The 17,307-nt window shown below is 48.3% G+C and overlaps 1 protein-coding gene across 3 annotated transcripts in view; it reads left to right on the top strand.

The window, feature by feature from the left end:
* Positions 1-17,307, top strand: part of RAB31 (RAB31, member RAS oncogene family) — a 132,562-nt gene that overhangs the window by 36,628 nt on the left and 78,627 nt on the right. The window lies entirely within an intron of this gene.

Raw genomic sequence — 17,307 nt, forward strand, 5'->3', positions numbered from 1 at the left:
GTTAGCTCAGCCAGCTTCAGCCGGCTGAGTGAGCTCTCTGTGTCTGTAAATAAAATGGTGGTTTTGTTAGCTGTCTGCTCTCTGGCCTCAAGTGATTTCTTCCTAAACCGGCTGCCCCCAAGGATATAACACTCTTACTGGGCACTCACAGAGGTAACACCAAGTTTGCTTCCTCCAAAGAGCCAGTACACTTAACAGCTTGTTAGCTCATCTAAGGTGATACACTCCATGCTAATACCAGGGCCACCCAGAGGGGGTGGGGGCAATTTGGGGCGAGTGGCGGTTTGGGTCTTCAGTGGCATTTCGGCGGTGAGGGGCCCTTCAGTGCTGCCGAAGACGCAGAGCGACTGAAGGGCTCCCCGCCGCCGAAATGCTGCTGAAGACCTGGACCGCCGCCGGGTGAGTACAAGCGCTGCAACTCCCCCGTTGCCCCAGGCCCCCTGAATCCTCTGGGCGGCCCTGCCTAATACACAGCACTTGGGGTGGTTTGCAGTAAAACTTAGAATAAGTTTAATAACAAAGAACGTAGATTTAAATGATTTCAAACAAGAATGAAAGAAATATGAAAGGGTTACAAACAAAAAAATCACATGCTGTCCAGTGCCTAAATTTAATTCTAGCAAGATACAGCTTTACCTAACATAATTTCTTACACCAAGTTGTCAGCATTCTCCAACCTGTTGCAGCAGGAGGGCCTATCTTTCATAGATACAAAGCGCTGGCTTCTTTGTTCTCTCAGGTGATGGATACCCCAGAGTCTTTCAGCAGTTCCTTATATCCCCAAAGTTTATCTATAAAAGTCAGGAAACCCTCCTGGGGCTCACCTTTCTGTGTCCATCAGGGAGCCAATGCCAGTCTCCTGTGATTTTACAATGCAAATGATCTTCTTGCAATCTCCAGGCAAATTAATAGCCTATTATCCCTATACCTGGTCACACCTGGTTCAATTTACAGTTGAGCCAAAGAGGTATTCGCCTTTCTCCTTTCTCCTTTTTCTGGAAAACTATTTTGCCTCATTTGTCTGTTTCCAGACTCCAAAACATAATATCAGAGAGCATAGGCACTGACTCTGGGGTGCTCTGGGGCTGGAGCACCCACAGGGAAAAAATGATGGGCACTGAGCACCCACTGGAAGCCCCCCTGTCAGCTCCCTCCCCGCCCCATACACCCCCAGCGCCCCCGCCCAGGCGGGCCCGTGGATCAGCGCCTCCCCCTCCCTCTCCACGTCTCCCACCTGCCGCAGACAGCTGTTTGGCTGAATGCAGGAGGGAGGGGGGAGGAAGCAAGTATGCAGCATGCTTGGGGGAGGGGGTGGGAAGAGGCAGAGTGTGGGTGGGGCCTTGGGGGAAGGGGTGGAGTGGGGGCGGGGCCTGGGGTAGAGCTGGGGGTTGAGCAGCACCCCACGGTACTTTGGAAAGTCGGCGCCTGTGTCAGAGAGTGTCCATAATTTTGCATACAGTGTTGTTACATACATTTCATAGTGCTATTAATGACTAGGGTGTTATTAGTTTTCAAATGATATATTATAAGACACCTTTTAAATAAATATAATTACAACAGTGTGTGAAGTGTATTGAGCTGGTCAGGCCAGCTAAAACCTACTGTTACATACCAGGAAGCCCCTTACCATCTGGCACTGGGTGCTCTTACAGACACCCCTGTTTGCTCTGGTCTGATGTGGGGGTTTGTCCAATCATGCCATAGGATTTGTGCCTTTTACTTTTCCCAAATAACTCTATGATAGAGAGGATATAAAACACACTTAACCTTACGGTTGGGCTCATAGCAATAATGTTCTTCCCTGTCTAGCGACCTTTAAAGGCAATGATTTAATTTCATCAATATAAATCCAAGGAGATTTGCAATTAATACTCTAAGATATGTTAGTAAACCCCCACTCTTTGGAATTACGTCTTTGTATTTGAATACTTTAGCATCAACTGGTCTCCCTTTTCCATTTTTTATAGTCCTCTCATCCCCAAAGTATTCAACTGCTTTTTATCTGTGGGTGAAAAGTGCTATAGGAGTGCAAAATATTCTATATACAAAATGCATACACACTGTAGGATCTGAATTATAAATGCAATGGGAATTCCTACTAAACTTCCTTTAAAATATATCCAAGGTGTCTTGTCAACTGACATAATTTTGCTAAGCAAATACGATTAAGTGTTCCAGCAAGCTTGATTTTGCTTTCTTCTCTAAGAGCTTGTCTACACTAACATTACCTGCATGGCAAACTGGGATGTAGTCTGCCGTGTGACAATTTTCATTAAACTTGGTAGCACTTCAAGCCCATTATAATGCAGGTGAAATCCACTCTGCTTGGATGTGACTGAGATGTGTAATAACTAGGTTTAGGTTTATGTTTACTGAAGAAGAACCTGATTTATTCTTGTATTTGAAATTCAGCATTGTGGTTGAAAGGAGAGGGTTGATATAATTCTTTGACAGAAGAAAGTCTAATTTGTAAGATCAGAAAGATTTAATGCAATTATGTGTGCTATACTCAATATGCAAAACATGCACTTTCAGGACATTGACTTCAGTGGGGCCAGGTTTTCATGGTTGGCCTAGGTGACTTATTTTAGATTTAGGAAAACAACAGACAAATAACCAATATAAAATCTCCATGAAAGAGAAAGGAGACTTGTACCTATGTTTCACTCAACAAACTCCTCCATCTTAAATCTTCTCACAGTACTACCCACTATAACTTTTCCTGTTATGCCCCCGCTTACCAGTAGGTTAGCCAGGTGTGTCTGGTTTTTGAACGGTTGAAAAGAGAGCCTGATGGTGTCTGGTCAGATCTACTGACTGGACACCCAAAGTCTGGTTACTGCAGTCGGGGGAGGCGGGGAAGCACCGAGTCATCAACTGCACCAACCCCTACTCAGCTTTGGCCACCTTCTATCTGCATTGGGAAGCTGCAGCTCCCAGCCCCGACTCTGCAGGCAAATCCCTCCCGACTGGGGCAGGGAGTGAGGGAGAGGAGAAAAGCAGTGAGCAATGGAGGGAGGGGGAAAGTGGAGTGAAAAGGGGGGCGGGTCTTGGTGGGGGAGGGGCAGGGCAGGGGCCTGTAGAGTTGCTAACAGTCTAATTGCACAAACCCAAAGACCCTTGCCCTGCCCCCTGTCCTGCCCCCTCCCTGAGGCCATACCCCTGCTCCCTCCATTCCCCTTCCCTCTATCGCTCACTCTCTCCCACCCTCATTCACTTTCACCAGGGTGGGATAGGGGGTTGGAGTGCGGGAGGAGGTGCGGGGTGCAGGCTCTGCGAGGGAGTTTGGGTGCGGGATGGGATGAGGGGTCGGGTTCTGGGAGGGAGTTTGGGTGTGGGCTCTGGGCTTGGGCGGGGGGTTGGAGTGCAGGAGGGAGTTTAGGGTGTGGGCTCTGGGAGGGAGTTTGGGTGCAGGGTGCAACCTCTAATTCCTGGCCAATGTGAGCTGCGGAGTTGGCACTCGGGCAGGCGGGGGCAGTGCGCGGAGACCCTCCTCCCTAGGGGCTGCAAGGACTGTGCTGGCCACTTCTGGAGGAGCGCGAAGCCAAGGCAGGTAAGGGAGTCTGCCTTAGCCCCGCTGCTGCACCAGACTGTTAGTGCCCAAAATCTCCCGCTTTGGCTGAAGTAGCCTCTGGGAGATAGAGCGTGATTCCAGGAGACTCCTGGCGAAACCGGGAGAGTTGGCAACTCTAGTCCTTGTGGGGAAGGGGAGGTTCCAACACTCCCACTGGAGTGTCCAGTTTTTAAATATTACAGAGTTGGCACCCCTGCTTACCAGTAATGGAATCTGTCTGTGCCCCCACCCCCCTGTGTTGGGAATAGAATGTGAAATGCTGAGATTGTTTAGGCTTCTGGGACGAGCCGATAACGCTGGGAACTGTGTATAAAGGGCTGACCTTGGGCGCGCTCTCATCGGCCAGCTAACTGTAAATAGGATGATAAGTCAAACAGGTGTGTAGGATGTTAATTAGGATGGGGTTACAGCTGCGGCTGTGTATATTTAATTAACCAATTAGCAACTGTCTGATTGCTTGCCATAATGGGATATAAGAGCATGCTGGAAATGAATAAAGAACTCTCTGCTTATGATCACATGGGTTGTCAGACTCTGTCCATGCTCCTCTGCGATGCAACAAATGGTGACCCCGACGTGATTGAACGAGGATAGTGTTGGTGGCCTGAACTGAAAAGAAGAAAAGGAGGCGCACCTGAGTCTCAGTGTCGAGCGGCTAGGAGCCGCAGGGCGTCCGAAAAGAGGGGCGCACCTGAGCTCAGTGTCGAGCGGCGGCCGCAGGGCGTCCGAAAAGAAGGGCGCACCTGAGTTCAGTGTCGAGCGGCTAGGAGCCGCAGGGCGTCCGAAAAGAGGGGCGCACCTGAGCTCAGTGTCGAGCGGCAAGCCACAGGGCGTCTGAAAAGGGAGGCACACCCCAGCCCAGAGGTGAGCAGCTAACATGGGAACCGCTGCATCAGCGGAAGAAAGGACGGTGCATGAATATTTGATGCGCATCGCGGAGCGGCAGGGAGAGAAGCTCCCCTCTGATACGTTATCCCGTCTGCTGCGGTGGGGACGGAGAAGGGGACTTTCTGTTCAACCAAGTACAATTTTTGATAAAACTGTTTGGGAGCGGCTAGGCTCCGAGCTTTGGAAGTCGGTGGCTCGGGGCGATAAGGAGGCCTTCTCCCTGAGTCCAGTATGGAATAAGGCGAAGGAGATAGTAGAAACTCTCGCGGCCGAGGCAGGAGAGCAGGCGGCCCTTTCTGAGCTTTGCCGCCCAACGCCCGGAATGCCTTCTGTGTTGCCGGTTGGAGCCAGAGAGTTTTTCGGTGGTGAGGACACGGTGATACCTTTGGCTTCCAACCCCTACCCTATGGATGATGTTGCCCCTGCTACGGCCCCACTACCCTCCAATGTGGCTATCGGCCCCGACATGATTGATCCTGCTACGGTCCCGTTACCCCCCGATACGCCCGAGCCTATGGAGACAGCCTTGCCGTATGCACCCCCTCCAAAGCCATGCCGTGTCCACGGGGCCTGGAGGTGCCACGATTGCGGGGGGACAGAGGAGGCTCGGGTGGAACGTGTGCCATCAAACCCATATCCCGATTTGACTACGTTTACTCAGTTTACTCAGTTTGATGCCTTCTATAAGGAGATGGAGCGCCAGGGTCGACAGCTGCAGCATATGTGTGATAAGTTGGACCAATTGGAAAGTTTTCCACCTGGATCATCGCGGTCGCATCTTCACAAGTGCTTTCATTCAACTCGCCCCCCCGCCCCGCCTGGCCCCGGGGACCCTCCAACTGGAGACCCTCCGGATCCGGTACAGCGCTGGCATGGGGTTTTAAGAGAAGCCATCCTTGAAGGTCTAACACCCGAGGCCTTTCCGGTGATTACGCCAGACCCTCAACACCCTAATCATAGACGGTGGGCCCCTTTGGACTGGAAGTTGATCCGTGAGGCACAGAAATCGATCATGGCTTATGGACTAGATAATCCGTATGTACAGTCTATCATTGAACAGGTATTTGTTGGCCAAGCAATGTGTCCGTACGATGCGATTAAGCTAGCTGATATGCTTCTTACACCTACACAGAAACTGTTGTGGAAAGATGATTGGGCTAAGAGAGTTGACTTGGCTCTTGTCCGCAATTTGGATTTACCGGATGATGATCCTCGGCGCGTGGCCACTGCTGATATGTTTTTGGGAGCCGGTCGCTTTGTTGACCCGCACTTGCAAGCTCGCCTTGAGCCCCGGATCCTGCAGCAATCACAGGAACTAGCTTTGGCTGCCTTTAAAGCGGTGCCCCAGATGGGAAAGCCGGTCCCTCCCTACGCTAAAATTACACAAGGCCCATCGGAACCGTATTCCACCTTTTTGGATCGCCTTCGAGAGGCTATTGATAGATCTCCCAATCTGACGCCAGAAGCCAGAACTGCAGTTGGACTTGATTTTGCCACCCAGAATGCAAATCCCACTTGCCGCCGTATATTAGCCACCTTGCCCAAGACTGCGACCCTGATGGAAATGATTGAGGCATGTGGTAGGGCCGCTATGCTTGAGGAGACGGATAAGGCGGCAATTCATGCTAAGGCACAGGCCTCTGCACTGGCCGTGGCATTACAACCCCTGCTCGGGGGACAGCGGGGGGCTAGAAGACCGACCCGGCCAGCCGGCCCCTGTTTTGGTTGTGGAAAACCCGGGCATTTCCGGCGGAACTGCCCTATGCAAAATGGGCAGCGGGCCTCTGATGTGTCACCTGAAGCTGCAACTGGCGCTTGCACACGATGTGATAAGTTTGGACATCGCGCCGCCGACTGTTGGGCGCGTTACACGAAGGATGGAACACCGCTGCCGGGAAACGGATCACGGAGCGCCCCTCGGAGGAGCGCGACGACACAAGTGCCTCCACCCGCCAACCCGGCTGCCTGGAACACCTCACCGGAGCAACCCGTGGCAGTGCCGGAGTGGACTTGGCCACAGCGACAGATGTAGTTTTAGAGGCTGACGAGGTTCAAGTTCTTCCTTCCAACACCGATGGTCCATTAGGATTTGGACTGAGTGCCCTTTTGATTGGCCGTTCGTCAACATCGAAACAAGGTATTTTTGTTTTGCCTGGCCTTATTGATGCCGACTATACGGGGAATATTGGGATAATGGTACGTGCCCTCTGTCCCCCTGTGACTATAACTGCTGGTACACGTCTTGCTCAGTTAATACCTTTCAAGGGATGTGTGCCCCGATCGACCCCGATTGACCGCGGGTCTCGAGGGTTTGGATCCACTGGCCCTCCCCAAACTGCCTTTGCTATGGACATCACTTTGCGCAAGCCCACCCGAACTGCTCGGCTTCAGGGATCCGATGGGCGGCAGATCACTCAGGAAGCTTTTATTGGGGATGCAATGCAGAGTGGGGTAACTGAGGCACCTGGGATGACAGAGGTAGAAGATACTGTGTTTACCTTGGAATCAGAGCACACTGAAGCGGTTGCAGCTGAGGCCCCCATGCAGAATGATGTAGGAGATGCGCCATCTAACCTAGTATCAGAATGCCCAGGGGCAGTTGTAAATGGGGCCCCTCTACAGAGCGACATGTGTCCTCAAGAACTGCCTGTGTGTGGAAAGGGAGACGAAGAGGAGCCTATGGAAGCAAAACAAACATTTCTACTGACTGCGACAAGCTCAAATGACAATCAGCGAAAGGAAACCAAGTTTGAGCTAAGGACGGAAGTGGAAAAGGATTTGTTTGAATCTGGAAAATTGGAACTTGCAAACGGTGATAAATTTTATTCAACTCCAGTGCAGCAAGAGAGTTTAGCTGTGCAGCTGGCAGATGCTGGCTCACCCATTTTTAGTATTGAAAGCTCTGGGGCTCAAAAAACATTTGTGCCTGTTACAGCTGCAGCAATTGACGCACAAATCATTGCAGAAACTGTAACGCCTATGGAAACCTCGGCTGAAATTTTAAAGCCTTTAGAAGCAGTGCCTGAAATATTATTTCCTGAACTAGTCCACGATGTTACCACTGCTCATTCGGGATTTGAGGCTGCAAGCAGTAGCAGTGAAGCAATTGCAACTGTGTTAGTATCAGAGATGTCTGCTGCAGTGGTGGATGGAATGTCTGGAAGAGCCACAAGATGTACACAACCTGGGCCCCTGGAGGATAGTTGCTTGTTTGCTATGCCAGGATTCTTTCTGTTTGATCCTCCCTGAATGATTTATTAATTGGGATAAATTTTTGCTTTGCCTGAATGTATAGGGTATTTATGTGTTCTAAGTAATGATTGATTGCCCCCCCCCCCATTACTTGCCCCGGCTCTCTGGAGCTTGGTTACCTTTGTTTTTGAAGTTTGAGAACCCTCAGCCGAAAGGTTTGTTGAGTATTCTCAAAGGGGGGAGTTGTAGGTTATTAGATATAAATTTAGGTAATTTGGAAGTATGGTTTTGGGTTGTTAGCCTTATTAGATTTTTGTATGTTTTGTGTTATGTGTAGTTGTAGGATTGTTTGATATTAGTTGTAGCCTATATTGAATAGATAGATGGAAAGTAAATGTTGTTATTAAAGTTATATGCATGAGAATGTGCCCCCAAGGTGGGAAAGTGCAGATAATTGTTCACAGAAGACTAGAGAAGGGTGGGGGGCTAGTTAAAAGGTACACCCTCCTAGCTAATTGATCGTGGAATAAGTTAGTGTCCATGACAGGATCGGGCCCAGGCAGGCAGGCAACAGATAAGGCTTGGAAAGCGGGCTGGAAACTCTTGAGGGTGTAGTAGATAGCCAAGGTAATTAAGCATACATTTGGGAGTTTCAAATATTCGGGAGAATATTTGATATGGTGATTTGCCAAGATATTAGCTTGCAATTGTTTGCTTATGTATAATTTTATTGTATTAGCAATTGATTTTATTGATGCATGTTTGATTTATAGAGGTATTTGTATGCTTTTAGTAATTATTGATTGCCCAGTAGGGGTAAATTTGTTTTTTGTTTTTTAGATAATTGAGGAATATGGATGTTAGCTGCTTAGTATTTGATATACCATGCATTTATTTACAGAGTTAAATTTATGTTATGTGTTTTATGTTTTGTTTTGTGGTGTTTGTTTGTTTCTTTTCTGGCCAGAATTGTTTTTTGCGTTCTATGTGGTTTATGTTGTGTTTTTTTTAGGACCCCCCCCCCTCCCTCAGTGTCAGTTTGATCGCCTGACATCTGAGGGATGATTTGGTAATAGAAGGTTGCCACAAGTTGGTGTGCAATAGAGAAGGGGGGAATCCTGTAGAATTTACACCATTTATTTGTTGTGCTTTGTTTTTGTTTGGTGTTGTTGGGGTTATGTTAAGAATTGCATGGTTATATAGGTTGGCTTTATAAAGTTTTAATTTTGGTTTGTGATAGATTGTGGTGTTATGTTGTTATAGGTTGGAAATGTTTTGCTAATGTTTTTATCCCTTTTTTTTCCCCTCCTTTTTGATTTTGGGTAGAGGGGGGAGGTGTTGGGAATAGAATGTGAAATGCTGAGATTGTTTAGGCTTCTGGGACGAGCCGATAACGCTGGGAACTGTGTATAAAGGGCTGACCTTGGGCGCGCTCTCATCGGCCAGCTAACTGTAAATAGGATGATAAGTCAAACAGGTGTGTAGGATGTTAATTAGGATGGGGTTACAGCTGCGGCTGTGTATATTTAATTAACCAATTAGCAACTGTCTGATTGCTTGCCATAATGGGATATAAGAGCATGCTGGAAAGGAATAAAGAACTCTCTGCTTATGATCACATGGGTTGTCAGACTCTGTCCATGCTCCTCTGCGATGCAACACCCCTGCTCCATTACAGCACAGTTGGCCCAGCAGAGGTGCTTGGGCTGACACCAGAGCAGGGGCTAGAGGCCTGGGGGCAGAGAGGGAATGAAGGCACAGCTGGGCTGAGGCCAGAGTGGAGCTTTGACTTTGGCTGGAGCTGGGCTGGGGGTGGAGCAAGGGGCAGAGTGGAGCTGTGGCTGGGGCCAGAGCTGGGCTGGGGGTGATGCGGGACTGGGTGGTGCTCCCTCCCTGACCCACATAGGGGCTGGCCCAGACCCCTACCCCATGCCCCCCGAACCTTTGCCCCACAGTTTGGGGACCACTGGCTAGTAGAATGTGAGGCAGAGTTCTTACATTTAAAGGTACACTACACAGAAAACAGACTATTGCTGCAATCACCATGAGAGGTAAATAACTTTACATGACATGACTGAAATGATTGTCCTATGAACAGGCCTCCTAGACCAGTATAATGTTTTAATGAATAGTCCAGTGAGCATGTCCACTGAAGCTGGCACTGGGTAGTGGAAGGCATCTTAAATTTTCCTTAGTGACCGCTGACAGAAGCTGCTAAGGCTATGCATTGAAAGTTGAAACAGCTCATCCCTTGGCATTTGGACTCTGTGACCCTACCCTCTGAGAGAAGAGAAATTGCCATCACTTTTCCTTCACGGCATTCTCCTGTGATGGACTTTCCACCGCCGAAGCCCTATGCCAAGATTTACATTGGCGGAAGCCACTGTAAAACAGTGCTCAGTCAAGCTCTTAACATGCAGATTGCATGTCCTAATCTGTATAACTGCCATTTGGTTGCTTACTAAACTTTAGAGCAGATTTAAAACATCTGCTCAAGTTTTATAACATCATTGAATAGCCAAAGAAGGGTGGTGAGAGAGAAAGAAAGAACGTCTGCTGTCTGCAGGGCCGGTGCAACCACTAGGCGAACTAGGTGATCGCCTAGGGCGCCAAGTGGTTGGGGGCGCCAAAAAGCGGTGCCCTGGCTCGGCAGGGAGGAGCTGCCTTCTGGAGGCACCAGAGAGCCAGAGCCTCCTGCTTGCGGCAGCTGTGAGCCCCAGCCATGGAGGAGCCGGCGCGGCGCAAGGGGGGCAGCAGCCTTGCAAAGGCGGAGGCGCCGTTAGCGGGGAGCAGCCGCACCCCTCGCCCCTCCTGCCCAGGCTGGGGGCTCCTACAGGCTGCAGCAGATGCATGCAGGCGGCGGCCCCTGTGCGCCCCCTGGCTCCTCCCTCGCCGCACTCAGGCTCTGCGGCTTCTGGGCATGTGAGCCACCGCTGGGGTGCGGGGCCCTGAGCCTGCTCTGGGAGGGGCAGTGGCGGCTCACACTCCCGGGAGCTGCAGAGCCCGAGCACAGTGAGGGAGGAGCCGGGGGGCGTACGGGGGCCGCAGCCCAGGCAGGCACTCCCCCTGGATCCCCCCCTACCGTGCTCAGGTTCTGCGGCTCCTGGGAGTGTGAGCCACCGTTGCCGCTGCCCCTCCCGCTGCCTCAGCACTCTGCGGGGGAGGGGCTGTGCGCCTGTTTGGTTCGGCTCCACGTGTAGCCAGCGTCTGACCGGCATGGGCATGGTAAGGGGAGTCCCGGGGGGCAGTCAGGGAGCAGGGGGAGGGTTGGATGGGTTAGGAGTTCTGGGGGTCCTGTCAGTGGGTGGGGAGTGGTTGGATGGGGCGTAGGAGTCCCGGGGGCCTGTCTGGGGATGGGGGTGTGGATAAGGGTTGGGGCAGTCAGGGGACAGGTAGGGGGTATGGTCCTAGGGCGGCAGTTAGGGTGGGAGGGTCTCAGGAGGGGGCAGTCAGAGGACAAGGAACGGGGGGGTTGGTGGTTCTGAGGGGAACAGTCAGGGGGTGGGAAGTGGGAGGGAGTGGATGGGGGCTAGGGTGGGGCTGTTCCCCCCCATCCTCTTTTTTGATTGTTGAAATATGGTAACCGTAGGCGAGTGGGGAGCCGGGGGGTGCATGGGGGCTGGTGCCCCCATGCATCTGCTGCAGCCTGCAGGAGCCCCTGGGGGTGCCTGGCCGCAGCCTGGGCAGGAGGGGCAGGGGTGCACAGATGCCCCCCGCTAGCTGCGCCACCGCCTTTGCAGGGCTGCTGCCCCTCTGCACCGCGCCGGCTCCTCCATGGCTGGGGCTCGCTGCTGCCGCAAGCGGGATGCTTTGGCTCTCCGGTGCCTCCGGAAGGCGGCTCCTCCCTGCCAAGCTGCTGCAGTGGCCAAGCCTGGCAAAGCCAGTGAGTGGACTTGGGGCGGGGGCCACCTGAGTGGGGTGGGGAGGGCTTGCAGAGGGGCTGTGCACCTCCAGGGGAGTTCAGGGGATGGGGAGGGGGGAACCTGGTCTGGGGAGCAGCCCCTGGGCACAGCTGGCCCCTGGGGTCTATAAAGGCTCATTGGGATTTTACCCTCAATGAACCGATGTGCAAGGGAGGGCAGGGGCGCAAGGTGGAAGTTTCGCCTAGGGCGCAAAATATCCTTGCACCGGCCCTGCCTGTCCGCTGCTAATCACACAGATTGGACATCTTTTCCTCATCTTTGCCTGGTTTTTGGACACTGTGATTCTCCAGTGCCCAGCACATTGTCAGGGCTGGATCTCTCATGTTCACGACAGCCACTTTACACGCAGTGTAAAGGCAGCGTATAGTGGGTGTAAATGCCCTTTCTGTCCCTTTAAAGTTCTTTTACACTGCTTTAGCCATGTAAAAGGACTTTAATGTAAATGAGACTAAGACCCTGGCATTCTGATATACAGTAGTAACATTTTACACCCACTTTGCATGGTGTAAATAACTGCACAAGGAGGTACAAGGCAATAAAAAAGCAGAACCAATCAGTTCTGTTTTTCCTCCTTTTCTCTCAACTTCTTAACTAACAACAGTAGAGAGAGATTTCTAAAAGGCCTATACTGCTGAAACATTTTATAAGCTCTCCCCATTGTGCTTTAAACAATTTTGAATATCAGAAGAAAAAAATATTGATTGAGTTAAAGGATGCAATTGGTAAAATTGGGCAACAGGCTGATTCATCACACAGCCTGATATAAGCAAAGAAAATTGTCTAAATATACAATCGCAAAGCTCAGGGGAAGGCTGGAGCCACCGGTAGTAGTCACACAAAAGTAAGCTGCACATTGATCAGCTGAACAAATGGCTCTGATTTTGTGATAGCTATTTTTAAATGTAAGTGCTAGACTGTGTTTTTTTATTTCTTAGCGGGGGCAGTATACTATGTAGGATTTTATTGCTTTTCTTTGGGCTGCAAAACTACTTACCAGTGCAGCACATGGAAGTAAATATTAAGTGTACGTAAATTCCTGCTGTCAAACAAGTTATGTTCCAAAGTTGCTGGGTTTTTTTTCTTTATCAGCAGAATGACAAGATGTTGCTGATGTCACTGAGTGTCTCAGTAGGCCTTGACATTCCTTGCCATCCACAACTAGAGCCGACTATCAAATTCATTTGCAGAAAATGGCTCTTATGGTAAAACATCTGCCTCTAGTATGATTGCACAAATAACTAAAAACACTCTGGGCTGGATTCTTATTCACACTAAGGCCTCAGTATACTGTCAGATTGATGTAAAAGAGCCTTAAAGTAGGTGTCATATATTGCACTTTTTTGCCCCATGAATTTTATGTTTGCTACAGAATTAAACAGGTATAATTCAGACACAATGGTGTAGATACCAGCCTGTGTTCCAGCTATAATCAGCCCAGCTTGGAGGGAGGCGGAGGTTTGAATGTAGCCTTAAACTGCCAATATGTCCTCCCACTGACCTCTCCAATACTGAGACCTATTCTGTACCAGGTCAGTCCCTGGCATAGAGTAGAGCAACTTTAAGATTTCTCTATGTTATACTGGCCTGCAAGGGACCATTGCAGCAACTAAGAATTGCCTGGCATAGATTCCCTGGACATGCCTACTCCTTGCTCCTGGGGCTGTGTTACCTGAGCATTCCTTTATACAGCAGGAATCCTCAGATGACTGGTTATGCTGGCTTTACCGCTGCTATGTGCCATCAAAGCAATAAAAGTCAGCCATTGCTCTGGTGCAGGATCATACCCAAGAGTGGGGCCAAATTCATTCTTGATGTATCTCTTTTGAAGTAAGTGAAGTTATACCAAGGATGAGTTTGGTTTTTTGTATTTCAATATATCTTAAGTATTTGATTTAGAAAAATGTTGTCTGCGCTGTATTCAGTATAGATCATGCGGGCTGTGAGGTATACTGTTTGTCAGTGAAGAAGCTGTCCTTTCTATCGCCATTGTTGGAGGAAAGTGGTTTATGATCTAGCACTGTTTTAAAGTAGGAATATGGGAGGTGTTTATGCATACCAAGTGAGAGCCCTCTGCCATCCAGAGAAGTAAATATTATGGAAATCTTTGCATGAAATTCTCCTCTGTTAATTTCACAAAACTGTTGTCTGTTGATGTGAATCACTTACAATGCACCAGGGCACAGTTCCAGACTGTGGCTTGGTAGGCATGCTGCATACATCTGCAGGGAATCTGGGAATGAGGAAAGAAGGGGAGAATCTGCCTAGAAAGAACTAATTTCCCTTATTAAACAAGTAGTCTATTTTTTAAAAGTACATGGAGTCCAAGGTAATGTTTTGTAAGAGTCATAAAAACAACATTTGGAATATATTTCAGTAAGTGTGATGTGCACATGAAGCCTCCCACTGCACAACTTTAATTTAGGCAATCAGCCCTTAGATGGTATATAATTCCCTTTGCAACATTATGCTGATACTCTTCATTTTAACAGTTCTTCAGCATACCACAAACAATATTTCCCCACTACAGTACGCATAGGTCAGCTTTTTCCATCCCCCTCTTGAATGGACATAGTTATTGTGGTCACTACAAGGAAAATCCTACTCAGTGTTTCTGTTTGAAGGCCCTCCTGTTGATGGACTAATGGTTTGTGTTCCACATTTAACCTCTTTAATCTTCATGACTCCAGCAACACAGAGTAATGTGTGATGTTTAAGGACCTTCTCTACCAATTGTTCTGTCTACTGAGCATGGAACTCATTTTTTCTGCAGGAGTGTGCTGTGTCCCATTGCATAACAGCATGCATGGGCACCAGAAAGAGAGCCAAGCACAAAAATAGCTATTGTATAAAACCCTATGTTAGAAACTAGCCATTTATTTTCACTAGTGTTGATGAAGAAATGTTTTTGCTAAATGCTGGTATAGGAGTGGAACATTAAAGCCCCAACTGAGCAAAGTACTTAAGCACGTGCTTAACTTTAAACACATGAGTAGTAATCCCTGTTCAGCAAAACACTTGAGCATAATGTACAAATTAAGAGTTTGAGAACACAGCCTTTGCATTTCATAGTAAGAGCAGCACAGTAACTGAATGGGACAGTGTTTATAACAACATATGGGTGGTGGGTTTAAAACATATATTCAGAACTCAAGATTAAAATTTCTGGTTGGGAGTGTATACTTTTCTTTTTAAGACACGGTGTCCAGGTGGTTGGGTCTTAAGACTAATTTTGATAGATACCTCATATAGTGGGCCTTATATTGGTTGAATCTTCTGAGACATCTTTTTAAACTGATCTTTGTTGCAGAGTTAAATTAAAACATCCACAACAACCTCTAATTACCCAATATATTGTGTATCCGATTTTACATGGGCTTTAGGATAGGAGATAACAAGAACAAGAACTCCAGTTCGCTTGGAATAGATACACATAACATTAAGGTATTTAAGGCAACAACAAAGATCTTTGAGAAGTACAGATTATAGGCATCTGTAAAGGTCTGACTTCCAGTACCTGACAAATAATACGGTATGTTAATTTGAAGACTTAACAATCTTGTCTGTGTCCCTTTAATTTTTAATGTAACATTTGTATCTTGGAAGGGAGTGGAACAATGTAGTCTTAAATTCTTTGATGCTTCTTGGTGTGAAATTCTGCTCCTATACACAGAGAGAACATTCTAAACATTAAAGAACAGGACTGGGAGATAAAACTCCTGGGTTTTGTTTTTGACGTGCCATTGATTTGCTGTTATTTCAGGTAAGTCACTCAGGCCAAAATTATTAAAAATGAGTGGTGCATCTCACCTCTTAAAATCAGGCCCCAATTGTCTCATGTTGGGCCCCCAGAACTGAGGCACTCAAAGTTAGCAGATACTTTAGAATATTTTGGTCTTAACCTGCTTCATTTTATCCATCTCTTAACTAGCTATAATATTTGCCTACATTTGTTGCATGACATTATTATTATTTTATTATTATTTTATTTATTTATTAAATGAAAATTTCTGTGTAAGTGAAAAGAAATATTATCTTGGACTTTGGTTCTTGGAGATCCTATACTGACTTTGCTAAAAAGGAAGTTGAGAGTATTCTAAAAGTTGCAGAATTGACTCTGTGGTCTGTTTGCTCAGCGGGCCAGTTCCTCTGGTTGGGCTGCAGGGCCATCTGGAGACCTACTGAGATGCTTGCTTTGCCTAGTCTGGCCTCAGTGAAAGTGAGGTGAAATCTGGGTTCTCTCTCCATTGCTTTATCCTCAGAGCCACCTCAATGGGAAAGCTTCTTCACCTAGCCCTTGTGAGAATTGAATGACCAAGTTTCCCTCCTTCTGTAGGCCAGACGGGAGGGGAAGGAATGTGAGGCCTGGTCTACACTGCACAATTAAGTCGACCCATGTTAGATCGATATACAGCCACTGCAGTAATTACTGTGGTTTTTCATGTCCACACTACTGTCCTTCTGCCGGTGGTGCGTGTCCTCACCAGGAGCACTTGTACTGACTTAAGTGGGGCAGTGTGGGGGCCTGAGAGCCTCTCAGTGCTGGGCAGCCAGGCTCTCAGTGCTGGGCTGCCGGGCTTCTAGCTGGGAGCTCAGCATGGAGCTGACAGCCTGGCCTCTGAGTGCCAGGCAGCTGTGCTCCTAAGTGGGAGCTTGGCATGGAGCTGACAGCGCAGGCTTTGAGCGCCAGGCAGCCAGGCTCCCAGCTGGGAGTTACGTCACCAGTCAGTACCGCATGGAAGTACCGCAATGTCTACACAGACACGGTGTCATCCTAACTACATCAACCTAAGCTCTATGCCTCTTGTGGAGCTGGAGTTATTGGGTTGGTGTAGTGGAGGACTTACATCTGCGGGAACAACACTGTTGTGTATACTCTTACAGAATTAAGTTGACGTAAGCTGCCTTATTTTGACCTAACTCTGTAGTGTAGACCTGGCCTGAGTGACTGACCCTGCTTTGACACGATGGTTTGAGTTGAGAAATGGATGGCGGGAAATTGGATGTGATGGTAACATAAGCAGAAAATGAGGATAGTTATAGAGGCAAAGTGAGAAAGAATGATGGGAAAAGGAGAAAAGTTATTGGAGACAGAATGTGGAGGATAGGTTGGGGGGGGGAAACTGTGGGATTGAGTGAGGAAGAGAAGAGAAGAGAAGGAGCAAAAGATTGAGGGGAATGGGGAAGAGAAATGTACATAAAGATTGAGTGCCTGGAGAGAAAGTGTGAGAGAATAGAGGGAAAGGAGAGGAAAAACATCACAGGGCCAAGTATCAGAACAGTAGAATGGAGGGAAGAATATTAAGGAAAAATAAGACTGAGACACTGAATAAACAAAGACACATCAAGCTATACATTAGAAGGAAAGAGGAAAACGAGTGAAACAAGGATAAAGGGAAAGGAAGAATAAAATCAGGGGAGATTATTTGCAGTACTTAAGCATTCAGACATGGTGTTTATATTGCATTAAAATCAAGCTGTATCTTTTGAGTAGCTGAGAACATTTTGTCGTAGGACTCTGCAGAACACACAGATTTAGTACAGAAAGAGGAATTCTGGTAGATGGTTATGGGCCCCTCGAAATACTGTCCAGGATACCTGTGCCTGTCAGTCCACGCCCCCTCTTGCTTGTGGACAGCTATAACTTTGGGCTCGATCCTGCATGGTGCTCAGCTTTCCTGCCCCACTCCAAGAAAACACTTCAGGTGCATGACTAGTCCTATTGGCTTTACT

This window comes from Mauremys mutica, chromosome 2 (assembly GCF_020497125.1).
Source record: "Mauremys mutica isolate MM-2020 ecotype Southern chromosome 2, ASM2049712v1, whole genome shotgun sequence".
Lineage (NCBI taxonomy): Eukaryota > Metazoa > Chordata > Testudines > Geoemydidae > Mauremys > Mauremys mutica.